The following is a 23,496-nucleotide window of genomic DNA, read 5'->3' as shown; positions in this document are numbered from 1 at the left end:
GCCAGTCGCAAAAGTCGAGGACACCCCAAGAGTGTTTCAGATCCGTTACTTTTTCCGATATACGCGGGCTGTAACAATAAGGAACGGTAGTTATACAAGCAGCTGCCCGTCGCCGCACTGAACGGATGCCCTGGGGTATTGTGTATGGTTTCACAGCCTAACACGATACGGAATTTATGCATCTTGGGCTGGGGTCGATATACGAGAGGGTTCAGATGCCCCAGAAATTAAAGTCTAATGGGTTTAGGTCTGCAAAATGTAGAGGCCGGGGAATTGGGCCACCTGTTCCTATCTAACTGTCATGGTCTCTGTTATTTGGATGACGGCGGAAAAATTGACACTGAAATGGGGAGGACATCATGTATGAAGTAAATGTTTCGTCGCACTGATTAAGGCACACCTTTAGAAAGTAGGTAAGGATTTATGTAAGAAAACAGTGTAAGTGCGTCCGTTGAGAACGGATGGAAGAACGTAAGGCCTTAACAGACACTCGTTCTTCTCTGTGAAGAAGATAACTGATTTGTTTCGCGACAACGTTATTCAGTTTTAACGAAGAAGTCCCGCCGAAAACATACAAAAAAATAGTCAAAATTTCAAGCTAGGGACTGCTACACGTCAACGACTGGTTTAGCTCCACAAATTAAGTATAGTGGTTCCGTAAGTTTTATATTATTATCCTCCGAGAAAAGTTCTTATGACCTATTGGTGTGTGGCTTTTAGGCAATGGTTATTGACTATTCTCGCCAGAAGATTTGTCTGAGCTACTTTTTCTGTCAGATTTTCTGAACATATTGCAACATTGACTGCAAAAGAAAGATGTTTTACCTTAATTCCACATGATTTCCTTTCGAGAATTATTGAATCAAATTTGTGTTTTTTTCAGCTCCAAATGCCAGATCCTTACCATTTTCTCTAAAATACTGTTAAAAAAAAGAAATATGGTGGGCCGTTCTCTTGCCTGACGTCACTATTTATTTCAAATGGCTTAGAAATTTCTCCCATACATTTCACTCTTGACAACGTATTTGTTAGAGTTTCACTAAGTACTTTTGCTAGCTTTGTTTTAACACGAAATTCTCTAACGATTTTATCCATTGTTTCTGTACGTACAGTCTCAAATTATTATGTACTGCTCATGTACGATGCATGTTGTATTGTTTCTCACTGGCTGGATGTAAGAGAATGCTTGAAGGCTCTAATCTTGCCTGAGCCTGTAGAGAGCACCTCTCCCTTTTCTCGCGCTGACGTACTGCTGGAGCGATGTAGGAACGCCGTGTCTGGGAATAGCAGTGTGACCGCAGCCGCAGCTAGCGGGACGCCGGCACACTGACCCGCGGCGTCGCCCACGCCCGCTGCCTTCCGCCCAAACAATATGTCGGCCGGACTCTCGCATCCCAGCCAATGAGGGCTTAAGTAGCGCCTCACGACCTAACGGGAAAACCACGTGTGTGCACGCGCCAGAGGTTGCGTATTTAAATGAAGCGCAGCTCTGCTCCTAACCTGCGCTCTCGTTCTCACCTTGGCTGGGCGCAACCAGGACTAGATGAAATGATTCACTCGCCAAGACCTGTGCAGCCAGTAAGAATGTGTTTCAGACTTTTACCACGCAAGTGACGGAGCGTTTGGCCCGAAACTTGTACGATGTGACTCTGACAGAGTCTTGGAATAGTGGACTGATTAAACTACCTACGCGAAATTTTTAAACCGAGAAAGGTGGTGGGGCTGAATCGGCAAGCCAACAAGGAATGAACTGAAAAACTACAAAACACTTTTTGTCCCAGTTTTAGTCTTTAACTTCTTTACTTCCAGTTACATGTTTCGGCGCACAGTCATCACCAGATGCTTTCTGACGACTGTGTTCAATATAGAGTCTCGAGTCGGAGCAAATTAAATAAGTTAAACTATGATCTAGACACACAATAGAATAAAGATATTTCAAACGTTATCTTCGATTCGTATGTGGAATTTATTTCCTCTGATAATAAGACTATGAAGAGCATACAAATCCAACTAAGATTTTTCTATCATGAAAGATAAAACTTCACCATCATAACGCAATAGCCAAAAAGAAACCCTTAACGCATTTCAGGCTATAATAATTGACGACAAATCTCCAATTTAAAAAATTCGAAAAACAGGAGAGGAAAATTTTAGGATAAATGGTTCAAATGGCTCTGAGCACTATGGGACTTAACTACTGTGGTCATCAGTCCCCTAGAACTTAGAACTACTTAAACCTAACTAACCTAAGGACATCAGACACATCCATGCCCGAGGCAGGATTCGAACCTGCGACCGTAGCAGTCGCGCGGTTCCGGACTGCGCGCCTAGAACCGCTAGACCACCGCGGCCGGGTTTAGGATAAAAATTCGAAAATGAGATTTAGATTAAAAAGGAATCCTGCAAGTGACGGAAAAAAGTGTAGATGATATCATAAACAAGAGATACAATTTTATAGTCATTTGCGTAGAACACACTCACAAAAAAAACTCTAAGACTTGACTTGCCGACGGAAAAATCGCAATTACTGACTAACAGAAATTTTAAGATTCAAAATAAGTTGACCTCCATAAAGACCTTGGTTAAAACAGCATACATTTCAGTACCCTTATTCACACACACACACACACACACACACACACACACACACTAATTAGCTGAGTAGCGTTTCAAACAAAACAGCATGGATGGAAGAACTCGAACAAATGGTTCTAATGGCTCTGAGCACTATGGAACTTAACTTCTGAGGTCATCAGTCCCCTAGAACTTTTTTTTTGGTCATCAGTCTACTGACTGGTTTGATGCGGCCCGCCACGAATTCCTTTCGTGTGCTAACCTCTTCATCTCAGAGTAGCACTTGCAACCTACGTCCTCAATTATTTGCTTGACGTATTCCAATCTCTGTCTTTCTCTACAGTTTTTGCCCTCTACAGCTCCCTCTAGTACCATGGAAGTCATTCCCTCATGTCTTAGCAGATGTCCTATCATCTTGTCCCTTCTCCTTATCAGTGTTTTCCGCATATTCCTTTCCTCTCCGATACTGCGTAGAACCTCCTCATTCCTTATCTTATCAGTCCACCTAATTTTCAACATTTGTCTATAGCACCACATCTCAAATGCGTCGATTCTCTTCTGTTCCGGTTTTCCCACAGTCCATGTTTCGCTATCTTACAATGCTGTACTCCAGACGTACATCCTCAGAAATTTCTTCCTCAAATTAAGGCCGGTATTTGATATTAGTAGACTTCTCTTGGCCAGAAATGCCTTTTTTGCCATAGCGAGTCTGCTTTTGATGTCCTCCTTGCTCCGTCCGTCATTGGTTATTTTACTGGCTAGGTAGCAGAATTCCTTAACTTCATTGACTTCTCGACCATCAATCCTGATGTTAAGTTTCTCGCTGTTCTCATTTCTACTACTTCTCATTACCTTCGTCTTTCTCCGATTTACTCTCAAACCATACTGTGTACTCGTTAGACTGTTCATTCTGTTCAGCAGATCATTTAATTCTTCTTCACTTTCACTCAGGATAGCAATGTCATCAGCGAATCGTATCATTGATATCCTTTCACCTTGTATTTTAATTCCACTCCTGAACCTTTCTTTTATTTCCATCATTGCTTCCTCGATGTACAGATTGAAGAGTAGGGGCGAAAGGCTACAGCCTTGTCTTACACCCTTCTTAATACTAGCACTTCGTTCTTGATCGTCCACTCTTATTATTCCCTCTTGGTTGCTGTACATATTGTATATGACCCGTCTCTCCCTATAGCTTACCCCTACTTTTTTCAGAATTTCGAACAGCTTGCACCATTTTATATTGTCGAATGCTTTTTCCAGGTCGACAAATCCTATGAAAGTGTCTTGATTTTTCTTTAGCCTTGCTTCCATTATTAGCCGTAACGTCAGAATTGCCTCTCTCGTCCCTTTACTTTTCCTGAAGTCAAACTGATCGTCACCTAGCGCATTCTCAATTTTCTTTTCCATTCTTCTGTATATTATTCTTGTAAGCAGTTTCGATGCATGAGCTGTTAAGCTGATCGTGCGATAATTCTCGCACTTCTCAGCTCTTGCCGTCTTCGGAATTGTGTGGATGATGCTTTTCCGAAAGTCAGATGGTATATCGCCAGACTCATATATTCTACATACCAACGTGAATAGTCGTTTTGTTGCCACTTCCCCCAGTGATTTTAGTAATTCTGATGGAATGTTATCTATCCCTTCTGCCTTATTTGACCGTAAGTCCTCCAAAGCTCTTTTAAATTCCGATTATAATACTGGATCTCCTTTCTCTTATAAATCGACTCCTGTTTCTTCTTCTATCACATCAGACAAATCTTCACCCTCATAGAGGCTTTCAATGTATACTTTCCACCTATCTGCTCTCTCCTCTGCATTTAACAGTGGAATTCCCGTTGCACTCTTAATGTTACCACCGTTGCTTTTAATGTCACCAAAGGTTGTTTTGACTTTCCTGTATGCTGAGTCTGTCCTTCCGACAATCATATCTTCTTAATGTTACCACCGTTGCTTTTAATGTCACCAAAGGTTGTTTTGACTTTCCTGTATGCTGAGTCTGTCCTTCCGACAATCATATCTTTTTCGATGTCTTCACATTTTTCCTGCAGCCATTTCGTCTTAGCTTCCCTGCACTTCCTATTTATTTCATTCCTCAGTGACTTGTATTTCTGTATTCCTGATTTTCCCGGAACGTGTTTGTACTTCCTCCTTTCATCAATCTACTGAAGTATTTCTTCTGTTACCCATGGTCTCTCCGCAGTTACCTTCTTTGTACCTATGTTTTCCTTCCCAACTTCTGTGATGGCCCTTTTTAGAGATGTCCATTCCTCTTCAACTGTACTGCCTACTGCGCTATTCCTTATTGCTGTATCTATAGCGTTAGAGAACTTCAAACGTATCTCGTCATTCCTTAGTACTTCCGTATCCCACTTCTTTGCGTATTCATTCTTCCTGACTAATGTCTTGAACTTCAGCCTACTCTTCATCACTACTATATTGTGAACTGAGTCTATATCTGCTCCTGGGTATGCCTTACAATCCAGTACCTGATTTTGGAATCTCTGTCTGACCGCAATGTAATCTAATTGAAATCTCCCCGTATCTCCCGGTCTTTTCCAAGTATACCTCCTCCTCTTGTGATTCTTGAACAGGGTATTCGCTATTACTAGCTGAAACTTGTTACAGAACTCAATTAGTCTTTCTCCTCTTTCATTCCTTGTCCCAAGCCCATATTCTCCTGTAACCTTTTCTTCTACTCCTTCCCCTACAACTGCATTCCAGTCGCCCATGACTATTAGATTTTCGTCCCCCTTTACATACTGCATTACCCTTTCAGTATCCTCATACACTTTCTCAATCTGTTCATCTTCAGCTTGCGACGTCGGCATGTATATCTGAACTATCGTTGTCGGTGTTGGTCTGCTGTCGATTCTGATTAGAACAACCCGGTCACTGAACTGTTCACAGTAACACACCCTCTGCCCTACCTTCCTATTCTAACGAATCCTACACCTGTTATACCATTTTCTGCTGCTGTTGATAGTACCCGATACTCATCTGACCAGAAATCCTTGTCTTCTTTCCACTTCACTTCACTGACCCCTACTAGATCTAGATTGAGCCTTTGCATTTCCCTTTTAAGATTTTCTAGTTTCCTTACCACGTTCAAGCTTCTGACATTCCACGCCCCGACTCGTAGAACGTTATCCTTTCGTTGATTGTTCAATCTTTTTCTCATGGTAACCTCCCCCTTGGCAGTCCCCTCCCGGCGATCCGAATGTGGGACTATTCGAGAATCTTTTGTCAGTGGAGAGATCGTCATTACAATTCCTCAATTACAGGCCACAGGTCCTATGGATACACGTTACGTGTCTTTAATGCAGTGGTTTCCATTGCCTTCTGCATCCTCATGCCGTTGATCATTGCTGATTCTTCCGCCTTTAGGGGCAATTTCCCACCCCTAGGACAAGAGAGTGCCCTGAAACTCTATACGCTCCTCCGCCCTCTTTGACAAGGCCGTTGGCAGAATGAGGCTGACTTCTTATGTCGGAAGTCTTCGGCCGCCAATGCTGTTTATTTATCAAAATTTAGGCAGTGGCGGGGATCGAACCCGAATGAATCAAAGACGCAACCCCTAGACCAAGGCACCAATGCTAGAACTTAGAATTACTTAAACGTAACTAACCTAAGGACATCACACACATCCATGCCCGAGGCAGTATTCGAACCTGCGACCGTAGCGGTTGCGCGGTCCAGACTATAGCGTCTAGAACTCGAACAGCAACACAGCGAATGGATGAGGGAAAATAGTGTTTGATAAGTTCCTTCTCAGTTGGGTGCAACAAATTAAAAAGTAATTAACGTTAATTACGAAAAAGTATAAGGCAGTTTCGAGATAAATTTTTTGAAGTGACAGTATAAGTAAATATGGTGCTCTCAGAGTGTTTAATGAGTTGTATACATCTCCTGTAAATTTTCAGTCATGTTATACAACACACGACTAAAAATCGTAGCAGGAAGAAATTGCCAAAAAAGGGTAAACCTTAAGTCACACTCCATTTACAGATGAATATTTAAAGTCGCTGGATAATTCAATTAAACTACTGGGAAAAGAAACAGTGTCTTACGACGCCATTACGAACCGTCATCTTTTCTTGGAAGCATCGTGCTGGAGAGGTTTTTTTTTTGGTGTGTTTTTGAGATACCACCTGCAGGCAGTCACAGTATTGATGAGTGTCCTAGTTACTGGAACAGAATTGTGGAGGACACTGGTGGGTAATATTATCCCGTATGATTTTAATTGGTGATTTGTCAGTTCGAGGAAGAAGCGATAGATGTTTTGCTACGAAAAAGGCTTCCACGTTAAGTGTTGAAGAAGTGGTAACCGTTTTCAATAATTAGCGTCAAATGGTTCAAATGGCTCTGAGCACTATGGGACTTCACATCTATGGTCATCAGTCCCCTAGAACTTAGAACTACTTAAACTTAACTAACCTAAGGACATCACACAGCACCCAGTCATCACGAGGCAGAGAAAAAATTAGCGTCATATTAACGTCATGGTTCTACAGGAACTGACTTTTATTAACGTTCTGCATACTTCATTAGCGTCAGATATGCTACACAATCAGCTTGTTAACCGAAGTTCGATGAACAGTACATAAGCGCGGGCAACACCTGTACCTGGAAGTAGCCCTTTCCAATCCTAGAGATGGCAAAAAGGTTCATCTCATCATTTAGACGGGCTGGCTCAGTCAATTGGAGTGACTGATTAAACTAGACAGAAAGTCTGGATAGAAAGATCGGTGCTGTCGACATAGAGGACATTACAAACGGATCTCTGCGTCGGACTGGATGAACCGAGGGAGATGGAGTCGTAGTAATACACTGGAGAACGATGGTTCGCATCCCCGTCCGGCCATGCAGATATTTTCCGTAGTATCCCTAAATACATTAAGGAAACCTTCCATACCCTTTCCCAGTACAGCCTATCTCTCTCTCTCTCTCATAACATCGTACTCGGCGGAACATTAAAACCTAAACCTTATCCCTTCCTTCCGGATTGTATAACGATGAGGGACAATGCACCTGCTATGGAGAAACCGTCCCTGAAATGTTTTAGGAAAATTTAAGACAGTCTAAATTAGGATGTGTTCGTGAGGTATTGAACAACAATTCTCTCATGTGTAACACCAATGTCGTAATAGGGGTAGGTCATGTGCTGTTTCATATTCATAATCACCCACAACAACTAAAAATAACAGTACGGTGCACAGCTGCCCACTCCATTCACTCGCAATGTGCGGTTACGTAAATAATCTCGTACACCTGACGGTGGAACGAAAAGAAATGTCAGACCTCTTGTATTCGGTGCGGTGTTATAGAAACAATCATGAGGTTTTCCTATAAACTAGATCTTTAAGTTCATAGTGTTAATGACTGTACGAAGAGCATGTTCAGTAGCGCAGCAATGGTGTTATCTTTGATGAATGTGGAACAGCGTTTGGCAAAAGCTCGTAGTAGTATTATTCTAATTCACGAAAATAAAATCACTCGACATGCACTATATGATCAAAAGTATCCCGACACCTCCAAAAACATACGTTTTACTTAGTAGGTGTATTGTGCTGCTACCTACTGCCAGGTACTCATAGCAGCGACCCCAGTAGTCATTAGACATCGTGAGAGAGCAGAATGGGGTGCTCCGAGGAACTCACGGACTTCGAACGTGGTCAGGTGATTGGATATCACTAATGTAATAGGTCTGTACACGAGATTTCTACACTCCTAAACATCCCTAGGTCCACTGTTTCCAATGTGATAGTGAAGTGGAAGCGTGAAGGGACACGTACAGCACAAAAGTGTACAGGCCGACCTCTGACTGACAGAGACCGTCGACAGTTGAAGAGGGTCATAATGTGTAATAGGCAGGTATCTCTTCAGACCATCAAACAGGAATTCCAAACTGCATCACGATACACAAAAAGTACTATGACAGTTAGGCGGGAGGTGAGAAAACTTGGATTTCATGGTTGAGCAGCTGTTCATAAACCACACAACACGCCGGTAAATGCCAAACGACACCTCGATTGGTGTAAGGAGCGTAAGCATTGGACGATTGAACAGTGGAAAAACGTTCTGTGGAGTGACGGATCACGGTACACAATGTGCCGATCCTATGGCAGGGTGTGGGTATGGCGAATACCCGGTGAAAGTCATCTGCCAGCGTGTTTAGTGCCAACAGTAAAATTCGGAGGCGGTGGTGTTATGGTGTGATCGTGTTTTTCATGCACTCCTTGTTGTTTTGCATGGCCCTATCACAGCATAGGCCTGCACCGATTTTTTAAGCACCTTCTTGCTTCCCACTGTTGAAGAACAATTCGGGGATGGTGAGTGCATTTTTCAACACTATCGAGCACCTGTTCATAACGCACGATCTGTGGCGGAGTGGTTACACGACAGTAACATCCCTATGATGGACTGGCCTGCACAGAGTCCTGACCTGAATCCTACAGAACACTCTTGGGATGTTTTTGAATGCCGACTTCACACCAGGCGTCACCGACCGACATCTATACCTTTCCTGGGTGTAACACTCCGTGAAATATGGTTGGCATTCTCCAAGATACCTTCCAGTACCTGATTGAACGTATGTATGTGAGAGTGGAAGCAGTCATCAAGGCTAAGGGTGGGCCAACATCAATTTATTTATTTTATTTATTTATTGTTCCGTGGGACCAAATTAAGGAGAAATCTCCATGGTCATGGAACGAGTCAATACATGAAATTATAACACGATATTAGAAACAGATAAAATGAAATATAAAAACACGTATTCAGGTGACTAGTTGTAAGTTTAAATAAAGAAAATCAACAATGTAACACTGGAATATGCTTAATTTTTAAGCTCTTCCAGAAGCTCCTCGACAGAATAGAAGGAGTGAGCCATGAGGAAACTCTTCAGTTTAGACTTAAAAGAGTTTGGGCTACTGCTAAGATTTTTGAGTTCTTGTGGTAGCTTATTGAAAATGGATGTAGCAGAATACTGCACCCCTTTCTGCGCAAGAGTCAAGGAAGTGCATTCCACATGCAGATTGGATTTCTGCCTAGTATTAACTGAGTGAAAGCTGCTAACTCTTGGGAATAGGCTAATATTGCTAACAACAAACAACATTAAAGAAAATATATACTGTGAGGGCATTGTCTGAATTCCCAGACTACTGAATAGGGGTCGACAAGAGGTTCTCGAACTTACACCACATATAGCTCGAACAGCCCGTTTTTGAGCCAAAAATACCCTTTTTGAATCAGAAGAATTACCCCAAAAAATAATACCATATGACATAAGCGTATGAAAATATGCGAAGCAGACTACTTTTCGTGTTGAAGTGTCACTTATTTCAGATACTGTTCTCATGGTAAATAAAGCAGCATTTAGTTTCTGAACAAGATCCTGGACATGGGCTTTCCACAACAGCTTACTGTCTAACTGAACGCCTAGGAACTTGAACTGTTCCGTCTCGCTTATAATATGCCCCTTCTGTCTGATCAAAATATCGGTTCATGTTGAATTGTGAGTTAGAAACTGTAAAAACTGAGTCTTACTGTGATTTAGCATCAAATTATTTTCCACAAGCCACGAACTTATTTCATGAACTACATTATTTGATACTGTTTCAATATTACACACAAGATCCTTCACTACCAAGCTAGTGTCATCAGCAAACAGAAATATTTTTGAATCACCTGTAATACTAGAAGGCATATCATTTATATAAATAAGAAACAGCAGTGGCCCCAGCACCGACCCTTGGGGAACGCCCCACTTAACAGTGCCCCATTGGGACTGAACATCACTACCACTCTTAATATTTCGGAGAATTACCTTCTGCTTTCTGTTCTTAAAGTAAGAGGTGAAGCAATTGTAAGCTACTCCCCTTACTCCATAATGGTCCAACTTCTGCAGTAATGTTTTGTGGTCAACACAGTCAAAAGCCTTCGTTAAATCAAAGAAAACATCTAGCGTTCGCAACCTTTTATTTAATCCGTACAAAAACTCACAGAGAAAAGAGAATATAGCATTTTCAGTTGTTAAACCATTTCTAAAACCAAACTGAACATTTGACAGCAAATCATGTAAATTTAAATGCTATAGTAACCTTGTATATACAACCTTCTCGATGACTTTAGCAAACACAGATGGCATAGAAATAGGTTCAAATGGCTCTGAGCACTATGGGACTCAACTGCTGAGGTCATTAGTCCCCTAGAACTTAGAACTAGTTAAACCTAACTAACCTAAGGACATCACAAACATCCATGCCCGAGGCAGGATTCGAACCTGCGACCGTAGCGGTCCTGCGGTTCCAGACTGCAGCGTCTTTAACCGCACGGGCACTTCGGCCGGCTAGAAATAGGTCTAAAATTGTCAACAATATCAATGTCTCCCTTTTTTATAAAGTGGCTTCACTACAGAGTACTTTAATCGGTCAGGAAACCGACCACTCCTAAAGGAAAAGTTACAGATATGGCTAAGTACTGGGCTAACATACATAGAACAATACTTCAGTATTCTGCTAGATACCCCGTCATATCCATTAGAGTTCTTGGCCTTTAGTGATTTAATTATTAACTCAATCTCCCTCTTGTCAGTATCATGGAGGAGCATTTCAGGTAACAGTCTCGAAACACTTTTTTCTAAGAGCGCTATATGATTCCCTGTTGGGACTAGGTTTCTATTTAGTTCACCTGCTGTATTCAGAAAGAGATTATTAAATACTGTACATATATGCGACTTATTAGTAACATGGACATTCCCACTAAGCACTGATTCTATATCCTCGACCTGTCTCTGCATACCAGCCACTTCCTTTACGACTGACCATATGGTTTTAATTTTATCCTGAGACTTAGCTATTCTATCTGCATACCACATACTTTTTGCCTTCCTAATAACATTTTTAAGCACCTTACAATACTGTTTGTAATGGGCTGCTGCATTTAGATTTTGACTGTTTTTAACGTTTTGATATAATTGCCACTTTGTTCTACAAGATATTCTTATCCCTCTAGTCAGCCATCCAGGCTGTCTGTTTGTGCCAGTATCCTGTTTTGAACGTTCTAACGGAAAGCAACTTTCAAAGAGAACGAGAAAAGTCTTGAGAAAAGCATTATATTTATCGTCTACTGTATCAGCGCTATAAACATCTTGCCACTCTTGTTCCTTGATAATGTTTACAAAGGTCTCTACAGCAACTGGATCAGCTTTCCTAAACAGCTGATGACTATATTTAACACGTGTTGCAGCACAAAAATCTTTTAGAGTTAAAATTTGTGCATCATGATCTGAAAGGCCATTCACCTTTTTGCTAACAGAATGCCCTTCTAGTAATGAGGAATGAACAAAAATGTTGTCTATGGTTGTTCTACTGTTCCCTTGCACTCTCGTTGGAAGGAATACGGTTTGCATAAGATTATATGAATTAAGGAGGTCTACCAGCATCATCTTCCTTGCACAATCACTTATACAATTAATATTGAAGTCACCACATATAACTAACATTTTGTATTTCCTATAAAGTGAACCAAGAACCTCCTCTAGCTTTCGCAAAAATGTTGTGAAATCGGAGTCTGGGGATCTATAAATAACAACAGTTAGAAGCTTAGCTCCATTAAATTTAACCACACCTGCACAACATTCAAACACCTTTTCAGTGCAGTACTTTGAAACATCAATTGACTCAAATGGGATGCCGTTTTTCACATACATGGCTACTCCCCCACACCGCAAAAAACTCGTCGAAAAGCTGCCAGCCAACCTGTATCCTGGTAAAGGAAGCCTCTGAATTGTCTTCTTGTTTAAGAAGTGTTCAGATACAACAATAATTTCAGAGTCAACATCTATAAGCAGTTCACTAACTTTGTCTCTAATACCTTGTATATTTTGATGAAATATACTAATTCCCTCATTACTCGGATACCTAAGCTTTGTCAAAAGTGGTTCCTTTTTTAGAGAGACTTCCCTTAAGCAGGAATACCTAACAGCTGACTTCAATCTAAAAAAGGTGCAGCTCTAACACCCACTACTGCAGGAATTTTCCCATGAGTGATCCCACCAACCCCACCTATGCTGTCACCTATAAGCTTTACCAACCTCCCCTTCCCATACCGCCGGCCGCGGTGGCCGTGCGGTTATGGCGCTGCAGTCCGGAACCGCGGGACTGCTACGATCGCAGGTTCGAATCCTGGCTCGGGCATGTGTGTGTGTGATGTCCTTAGGTTAGTTAGGTTTAAGTAGTTCTGAGTTCTAGGGGACTTATGACCTAAGATGTTGAGTCCCATAGTGCTCAGAGCCATTTGAGCCTTCCCATACCTGTAGAGGTGCAGGCCATGTCTAGTGAAACCCGCCCTGCTGATAGACTCCACCGACACTACTGAAATGTGTGACCCATGCTTTCTGTCATCAGCGCATCCCCAACTCTCATGTTATTACGCCTCACGGCTGTATTAAGATGAGGCCGATCGTGACGCTGAAACAGTTCCACGAAATGCACATTCGTGTTGCCAGTCTGAGTGGCTATCTTTTCCAGGTCACCATCTATGTCATACTCCCCATCCCTATCAATACTATTACCAGCCCCACCCACAATCACTACCTGATCCTCTTTAGTAAAATCCCTACATAACCCCCCTATGTTAACAGTCACCTGAGCCAATCCTGCATTAGGCTTCACAATGCTGGTGACCTGGTACTCACTCCCCAGCACTTCCTGCAACTTCTGGCCTACACCTCTGCCATGAGAACTACCTAACAGCAGAACCTTCTTCTTCCTCTTCGACTTTGCAACTGTTCTAGCCGCCGTAACTACTGAGGTCTGCTGCATACTTCCTACATCTACAGCTACTAGAGATTCCTCTCCACTAGACTCTGACAGTTGGCCATATCTATTGTAAACACCAATAGTAAAACTATCTGAAAATCTTCTTCTCCTAGCAGATCTCTTCCCCATTCCCCATTCCCCAACCCCCTTCTCCCTTCTCCCTCCTCATCCTATCTAGCTCCTCCTGTGCGTTTTTCAACTGCACCTGAAGGGCACAGATCTTACGCTTCTGCTCCTCTATCAACTTACTCTTGCTACATAACCTGCAGTTCCAGGAGAGGATCTCACCAGAATGCCCACTGGCTTCCCCACTGCATTCCCCCCAGAGAAAATACTTCGAACAAGTCTCAGATTCCAGCATTACCAATGGAGGGTGCCACGAACTTGTAAGTCATTTTCAGCCAGGTGTCCGGATACTTTTGATCACATAGTTTAGGTTATGGCTTAACTAGACCTTCGCATAGACTGATTGGCAACAGGATTTTTCTATGCTATTAATACGTAAGATGCTCCCTTATCAGTCCGATTACGCTGATAATAACTATACCGACCTCCGTTTTATCACTGCGGGTTCGTTGCAGCTGCACTGGTAGAGTGAGATACACCTTGCATCATCAGATCAGGGCCACAGACCGTCTGCCACTACTGACACCAAAACAACCAGTACTGTAGATACATAATCCAGTCAACTGACGAATTTCCTTACAACGTTCTAGATATAAAACTATTATGTAGAAGTATAATTTAATTTAAATGTGTTCACTTAAGTACACCTATGCCTTCTGCAGCATGTGAAACAGCAATTTTTTCTCGGCTCTACTGAGAATTAATCTCTGATACTCCCCCATTTCCTTCTTGTAAAGTCTGTGAAATTTTCTGCGTTATAATACTGAGATATAACTATTTTCATTATTTTGTTATAAATGGTCAGACTCCATCAGCAGGTTCTCAAATCCACAACTCCTATGGATATTCATAATTATCTTGATTTGCTTTGTCCTGGCTTCTACAGCTACATCTGCATCCACGCTCGGCAAACTGCTGTGAAGTGCATGGGAGAAGGTACATCCCATTGTACCAGTTGTTAGGACTTCTTACCGTTACATTCACAACTAGAGCGCGGGAAGAATGTTTAAATGCACCGTGTGTACTGCAATTAATCTACTCTTGTCCTTACAATCCCTACGGGAACGACGTATAGCGAATTGCAAGGAGACGTGCTGAAAAGTAATGCCTCCGAATTCGTTCATGTGAAAACTCTTAAACATTTCTTAGGAAAACAAATTTTACTAACATTCTACATTTTTATTTTCATGTCCACGTATCCACTTCTCAACATAGTCACCCTGGCGACAAGCACATTTCCGCCAACAAGACAGCAATTTGTTGATACCGTCACTGAAAAATGTTTGACTTTGCTGAGGGAGCCACAATGTCACCTCGGCTTGCACCGCTTCACCACAATCAGAGTTAAGTCCTCGATTGTGTTCTTTAAGTTTTGTAAACAGATGAAAATCGGTCGGGGCCAAGTCGGGACTGTGTGGAGAATAATCGATGGCAGTGAACCCAAGGCGTCGCATTATTGCTGATATTACTACGTTCGTGTGTGGTCTAGCCTCGGGGGACGAACTGTTTGAATTAGAAACTCGATTACAATGCGCTGTTTCTCATACACTGACATAGCTACTTTATCCGCCACGATGTTACTTGCGTCATTTCAAAGCCCTCTAGAGGCAGAAGGCTGCAAATCTGTAGACACGAAGAAGGAAAATGTAGAATTTTAATAACGTTTGTTTTATTTCAAAGCCTTAAGAGTTTCCACATAAGAAATTCGGAGGCATTTTTTTTCAGTACGTCCTCGCATACTGAAAATTCTTAACCTAGACAAAATGGAGTACTGATAGGGATTGAAATCCTGTAAACCAACGGAGAAATTGTCAAACCTGGCAGCAGACAATAGAAAACCGGGATTTACGTTTTGTGGGCATGTTCACAGATTTCCGACAACGAGGTTTACACACAGTGTAGGGAAGCAGCCTACTCACGCTGTATAAAATTCACATCAGTCTTTCCATTGTGTGCCAGCCTAGTCCGCTGTAACTAGCTCTGACGTCATAAATGTTGCGCAATACTTTAAAAAACAAGTAAATAACCAGAAACGTTTCTAGCATGTCAGGAGTAATACTAAATCAACATGTGTTGAATGTCAGTTCAATAACTTTAACCATTTTCGATATTTGGACGTTTTTCTGTAAAAATCATTGGCGCAACAGAAAAGAGCTAGAGACTTAAAGATTTATATTTAGATTCCTCTTTCATAATAATTTAATAGAAACAGTACTTTGGATCTCACAAATTAAGATTTTAGTTGAAATTCATGATTTTCTGGTTTTTGTCTTAAAAATTAAGGAAGCAAGATAGATTAAGTAGGCTAATAAATAAGGCTAGGAAGTTTAAATTTAAGTAGAAGGGAGATCCGCTACAATCATAAAGATGTGAGAAGTTTCAATTGAATAACTATAAAACTATAGCGATAGCGTATCTCCAAAGGGCAAGTTCAGAGCTCGTCTACTGCGTGTAGTGTAATTAAATTAATTCTCTCGCCCAAAATATTTTACTTAGCCACATCAGACTTTTATTATGATTACTTACCTGTGTGCTGATTGCACATTTAAATTGAGAGCTTCATCGGCCATCAGCAAAGGAAGCGATGATTTATTCAATAACTTAAAGTGGTGCATTACTAGCCCAGCGGCTAGTTGGGAGAGTCGATTTCATCAGGCGTTCCCTTAGCCGTCCGCACCGCGGCTTTATATACAAGAGCGCTGCGCGAGTATAATAGGCCCCAGTTCTCTCCAGACGCTGAATAGCACACTATCTGCGTCGGGAGTCGCGTCGCGTCGCGTCGGTATCATTGCTATAAACAGCCTCGGATGCCGTATTAAGCTACTCGGGTTACGCGTAACCATGAAATCATTTTCAAGTGAAGTGTTAATTCTGGGATGACTTTAATGATCTATCTTCAGTTTGCGTATGTCGTATTTTCACGTGCCGTCGCGGGACAAACATTCTACCATTATTTAGCGTGGCGTTTAATGAACATTATCATCAAATTATGGCGAGCATTCACTTAAACATTTAATTTGGACAGTTATAGTTGCATCAGCGCATTAGACTCTGAACTGCTCTGTTAGATTGTGTGGATTCTTTTTTTTCATCTGTGACTTTCAGAATATAGCGACCGTTTTTTCACGATCGTTTTTGATTATGAATCCCAGACAATCTCCTAATTCCTCAGAGCTATAAGCTGTAGCTATAAGTGTATTTCTCAGATGAAGTGGGCACTAGGAATTCTAATTACAGGCTTCACGTTTTGCTAATCACTTTCTGGTTGCCAAAATTGTAGTTAGAGAGCCAGTGTTGAGAACGGCAAAACAACAGCATAAATAATAAGAACATTTATATAACAATTAATTCCACCCGCCGCCCCACAACTGGTGCATCGGCCGGAAAATGCAATGTTTCTACATTACAAACCAAACATTAAATAACAGCAACCTAAATTTCCACCAGCCGCCCCACAACAGGCTTATGGCATTCATAGAAAAATTAAAGAGTATACCATGGATCAAACTAGTTAGGACCTTGAGAAAGCCGAAACAGAAGCAATGGGAGTTTTAAACAGGAATCTTATAAAACATCTCTCATTCTCTCTTGTTGACTTATACAGCAACCATATAAAGATTGTTTTTAAATAAAATATTCTTGGCAGCGAAAGAATGCTTTAATGACGTGTTTTGCTGTTTCAGGGTATCATCGGATTATCGAGAAAAATATTAAATGGGAAATAATAGTTAAGGTATGGTTCTATCACACTGGGTTGTAATAAAACATCTAAGGCAATTTTTATGAACCATTGATTAAGAGATATTCTTAGAACTATTATGCTGTGGAATAAGCATATGTCGAGGTGATAGGTGGTTTTCATTGCACTACTTTCAGTGAAGGAAGATGTGTGCAGTTCTGTAAATGTTGTTCTATCGCTGCACCATTGCACCTACCATCATGACTCTATCAGATGCGTTTTTTTTTTATTTTGACACTTTATTTAATTCACCACTACGTAATTTATTCTTTATTTTTAAGATTTACTTATCAACTCGTGTTCATTGTCTAGGTGCATGCCACAGTTAGCTTGATCTGGATGTATGTCTATTCCACAGCATAAGAGCTGTACTTATGTCTCTCAGACCATAGTTCATAAAAGTTTCCTTAGCTAATTTATTACAGCTGCGCATAATAGGACCATACCTTAACTAATATTTCCCTTTATTCTTCTTGTAGATAATCTGACGATACCATACAAAGGCAAGACACACAATTAAAGCAACATTTTCTCAACTAAGACTGTTTTATTCAAAAAATAAAAATAAAAAACAGATGTTTTTGGTCAAAAGATAAACTGTTGGCTAGAATGAAGTTCCAAAGAGCCAGGAACCATGTGAACTGAAGAAAGTAAAATAGCCTATGGAGGGATAATGAGAGTCATATGATAGATCAGCAAAATTACCCTAAAAGCACAGCATGATCCAACTGAGTCTACATGCAAGTAATGACAATAATAATAACAATGAAGAACAGAGTTCGATTGTTCTTTATAATTTATCCATTACTAATTAGATAGAGGGAAAACAGCTTAATTAAGAGTTGATAAAATATTCCTTACAAGAATTATGTTTGTATTATAACTTTACGTGAATTTTTTAGTTTTAAGCGCAAAAGGCAATTAAGTCACTGAGGTCAAATTTAACAGGTTTCGTATCCCATGGGCAAGATGTTGGAGTTAACAGTCTACCTGCAGTCCCTGGAAGAGTTGTTTGTAGGTGGTAGCTGTGTGAACAAAGTGCACTGTTGCCACATCAACTATGCTAACGAAAGACGTCTGTCCAGTAGTAGTCGTTTCTTTATCATGCCACTTGGACTGTAGAAATAACACTGTGACAGCAGAGTGCATTTACAGTCGCCAGTCGAAGGAAAGGGTTCTTCTCATAGTCAGAAGATACCATCACGAGGGGTATGAGAACTCACGTACTTCTTCCGGTTAATTTTTAAGCCACATTTTTTTAACTGATCGTATTTTGCACCCTCTTTGTGCCTGATCCCTCAGCGGACCACCATCTCGCTATGCCCTCGGTACGGCCCTGGTCAGAGTGACTCCATCAAGTCAGACTGACTGGCATGAGATATGCCACGACTCTATTGTTGGCTTTACCCACTACACCTTGTTTTTCGTCATGCCTTTCACCTCACATCCCAATGTTGCATGACTTTAAGAGTCAACACCAAGGTGACAGCCTGGAGAGATTTGATACACAGAATGACACTGATTTCTCAGCCGGCTTTTTTGGCTGCTACATGTGCTAGCTCATTTCACGGAATTCCGATATGCTTTGGTACCCAGCACAATGATACGTGCTTCTCCTTCTGTTTAAGAAGGAGCAGTTTGGTCTGTATTAGTTGGATATTTTCTGTGTTGGATACATTTGCTGCAACACTTGCAGGGCACTACTGGATTTGGAGCACATGAGCAGACGTTAGCTGAAGACACGATCGGCGAAGACTAAAGGAAAGGACAAAACATTAGGGAATGGGAACAAACGCTTGCGCCATCTCTAAACATTTTGTAGCAAAGAGTAGACTGTGCCAGGGTCGGAGTGCCTATTTAGTCAGGTGGCGTTTGCCAGCTGGGCCCTAGCCTGTGCACGCCCCCTACCCTACTTCCTCCCCCCCCCCCCCATGCCTTACGACCTACAGGAAACTTCTCGCCCTCATATGATTCTTGGGACTATCAGCTGGCTGAAACCTGAAGTGGAAAGCTCTGAGATATTTAGCAAGTCGTGGAACGTATATTGGAAAGACAGATTAGAGGCCATAGGAGGCGCAGATTTCATTGTACTTGACAAAAATATTGTCTCTACTGAGGCCGAAGTTGAGAGTGACAGTGAAGTCGTCTGGTCCCGTATAGCAGGTATAGGTGAAACTAAGTTAATTGTTGGATGCTTTTACAGGCCGCCTGATTCCACTGTGGCAGCTCTAGAGTCATTCAAAGAAAGTCTACAGTCAACAGCACGTAGATAATAAGATCATGGAAAACTAGCTGGAGGCGACTTCAACTTTCCAGCTATAGACCAGGATATCTATGGATTCATTATGGGAGGTACAGACAGACAGTAATGCCAAATACTTATGAACACGTTTTCTGAAGATTGTCTTGAGCAGCTAGCTCAGCAGCCCACACGCAGTGGAAGTACCTTAAACCCCGTAGCTACAAATAGGCCGGACCTTATCGAGAATGTCAGTATAGAAATGGGGAATAGCGATCATGATGTCATTATAGCAACTATGATTACAAAAGTTTATAAATAAGTCAAGAAGGGTAGGAGAGTGTTTCAGCTAGATAGAGCAAATCAGCAGTTATTAACATCTTACTTAGCAGTGAACTGGCACCACTTAGACCAGTCAGATGGATGTAGAGGCATTATGGGCAACGTTTAAGCTGATTGTAAATAGTGGTCTGAAGAGTTATATGCATAGTAAGTGGATAAAGGATGGAAAAGACCCACCATGGTTTACTAACAAAACTCATAAGATGCTGAGGAAGCAGAGCCTATTGCACTCTAGGTTCGAAAGGGACGCACAAACGACGAAAAGTGAAGGTTAGAGACAGGTGTGTCTGTGAAAAGATCTATGCGCAAAGCATACAACTACCACCATCAACCTCAGCAAAAGATCTGGCAGAGAGCCCAAAAAAATTCTGGTCATATGTAAAAGCGCTAATTGGGTCTAAGGCTTCCATTCAGTCTCTTGTTTACCAGCCTGTTGTGTCAGTTGAAGATAGCAAAACAGAAGCTGAAGTTTTAAATTTCATGTTCAAGAAATTGTTCATACAGGAGAACCATACAAACAACTGTCATTTGATCAGAGGACAGACTCCCGTATGGATGACATAGAAAAAAGCGTACCTGATGTAGAGAAGCAACTCAAAGATTTGAGAACAAATAAATCACCAGGTCTGGATGGAATCCCAGTTCGATTTTACGAAGAGTACTCTTTGGCATTGGCCCCTTACTTAACTTGCATTTATTGTGAATCTCTCGCCCAGCATAAAGTCCCAAACGACTGGGAAAAAGTGCAGATGACTTCAATATATAAGAAAGGTAAAAGAATGGACCTGCAAAATTAGAGACCAATATCCTTTAGTATATTTATGGTGTTTCTGGACAAAAGAGAACATTTTAAAAAAATTATCACTATGAAACTAAAATTTTAAGTTTGTCATTTCCACCATTTAAAAATTTATCTATATCTACCAAATAAAATTTTCATTTATTTAAAAAATAAAAATGTATAAAGACTAAAATTTATTAAAATTCAATAATATGAACTCATTTATCTTTATTTTGTTTTTAACCTCGATAAATAAAATGTAATCCAATAATTTTCTCTAATTTACCCTCAAATTAGGAAAAGATTTTAGTATAACAATCTGGTAGAGTAATTTTATATTTATCACCTAAGAATAATAAAACTTTTCCTCCATATTTAGTTATTAAAATTTCGGCTTCTGAAATTTTGTAAGATTCATTTATTTTAAGTTCTGATAATTTAGCAATCAATTTTATGTAACCATTACTATAACTGTTAAGTTCACTTACTACATTTTCAACACCACTATTCATGGTAATTTTGTTTTGTTTATGTATATATACAGAAAAAGGTTTAGGTTTTCAAAAATTAAAATTTTTATCAAAAGTTTTAATTTTTGAAAATCTACATTTTTCAGTTTTTATCTTCACTCATTTTGAAAATGTTTCAAAAGGAAATGTAAAAATAAAGATAACACTTTTACAACTTTTTTAATATTTTTATTCATTTATGTAATTAAAATTCTATGTTGTGAATCATACAGTAAATTCTTTTTACCATACATAATTGTATATGAAATTGTATCATTTGGTATATTTTCATTAACATATGTGCATAGTTACATTGTTGTTCTTTGAGTAGTTAAGACATTTATTCTTCTAGGCATATGTATTACATAGATAAGGTAATTTTGAATAAAGTTGAATGGCTTTACAATTAAAACATTATTTAATTGTGTTATTCTTTCAAAATCTCTAAAAGTATTCTACGTTTTTAAGAAGTTATTTGGTGGATCAACAGTCGATAATTCTAGAGGAAAACTTAATGTCTTACAGTTTTACATAAAAATTTTGTAATTTAACACACTCGAATAAAGAAGAATTATGTAACTGATCATTTTTTCGATTAGTTTGGAAAACAACGAAAATTACGTAAGGTATAATAAGTTCAGTTGAACTGTAATAATAAGTAATTCCAAGATGAAAATTTCTTTTTCCATTTAATCCAGCAAACTCATTTGACTGTAGTTCACAGAAAGAAATTGGGATTTTTGGATTTTTAGTGTTGCTTGTTCTAGTTTAAGCGAATATTGTAGTACATATTTAACAACAATACATTTTACAAAAATACTTTCTCTTATAAGTGTGAAAATTGTCATTATTAGTAGTCCATCGAAGAATAGAATCTTCTTGATCTTTTCTTGAACTCAAAGTGAAAATTACCTTAAATCTCCTTCCCAAATTATTTCGTTGAAGTCCTTTTAAAACCCACCAAATAATTCTAATGGATGAAGTACTTCATTTTGTTTGTTTTTAATTTTATCATTGTTAAGAATATGTCCTTCCACAGTTAATTTATTTGATAGAGATGAAGTTAATTGAATAAGAATTGATGAAGAAATAAATGGATGTTATATTCTAGATAAAATATTATTTCTGTTTTAATTGTAATAACATCAGTTAATTTTAACACATAATCCTCAATTAGTTTATTATTTGATTTACCATTTAATGCTGAAAAATTTGTTCCATCTGTGTGAATAGCATCAGGTGTCATATACAGTTGTGAACAATTAGGATAAATCTATAGATTTTCAATATTAATGTCAATTTATTTGTTAGGAATATTTAAATTTATTTGTTTCCTCGTTAACAGGAAATGAGTAAAATTGATAACTCTCGATTTTACCCATGATTTACTGAGGAAAAATTTATTAATTCATTTTCAAAATTACTGTTACACAGCACAATTGAAGTCAATCAAATTATTATTTTCATCAGTGATAGTAATTATTAAATTTTGAATAGTATCAAAAATTGGAATATTTATAGGATAATTTTGTTCATAAATTATTGGTCTTCCAAATTCAGCATTACGTTTGAATGAAAAAATAATATTAGCTTCACTGTGAAAGTGATTATCATGTTCACCATCAACTACATTAAAATTAGCATATATTAATTCAAATGGAATAATTTTAGGAAAATTATTAGTAATTGTTTTTCATTAGCTTCAATAATTTCATTACTAAATCCTAAAATTTGTTGAATACAATCTCCTTCATCCATAAATAATTTAACATCACTTTCAATAACAACATCCATATTTGTCATAAAGTAACTGTTATCTTTGTGTTATAAGAAAATAGGTACTCGTCATTCAGCTAACATGAATCTTCAGTTATTGAATCCATATAATCAGAACAGAGGAAGGAGTGGTTGGTAGATTATGTTTTTAAATTCTCTTGAATTGTCTCATGTCATTCTTTTCTTTCTTTCAGAGCTGACTCTGTTCCACCAATGACCCAGCAACTACTGACACTTAGATATCTGGCCTCTGGTGAATTCCTTCAGTCCATTTAAGACTTCATTGACATTGGCAAGGAGGCAGCCAGCAGCATTATTAATAGGATGCATATGACACTGGACAACATGCATGAGAGACAGTTTCTTTAATTACTTCAGTTCTCTGATGTAATTAAATGAAAATAGAATAAACCAATGTATATGGATTGATGTATTTTTATTGTGGAATCATTTGTTTTAATGTTATTTTCTGATTGTAATTTTGAGCTACAAGTTTTTTTTAAAAAAAACCAATGCAGTTCTCCCTACATTCCTTGGTTCCTGTCAAGCTACTTTTGAAGCAGCACCATCTGCAACTCTGCTAATCG

General features: G+C 39.5%; 1 long non-coding RNA gene across 1 annotated transcript in view; it reads left to right on the top strand.

The window, feature by feature from the left end:
• LOC126469648 (uncharacterized) overlaps positions 1-23,199 on the top strand; it is a 28,008-nt gene extending 4,809 nt beyond the window's left edge. The window contains exon 3 of the long non-coding RNA XR_007586036.1: positions 23,104-23,199. This is a non-coding gene — a long non-coding RNA (uncharacterized LOC126469648). The remainder of the gene's footprint in view (positions 1-23,103) is intronic.
• The last annotated feature ends 297 nt before the right edge of the window (positions 23,200-23,496 follow it).

The sequence above is a fragment of the Schistocerca serialis genome, chromosome 3 (assembly GCF_023864345.2).
Source record: "Schistocerca serialis cubense isolate TAMUIC-IGC-003099 chromosome 3, iqSchSeri2.2, whole genome shotgun sequence".
In the NCBI taxonomy this organism is placed as follows: domain Eukaryota; kingdom Metazoa; phylum Arthropoda; class Insecta; order Orthoptera; family Acrididae; genus Schistocerca; species Schistocerca serialis.
This window is presented reverse-complemented; position numbering and strand designations above follow the sequence as displayed.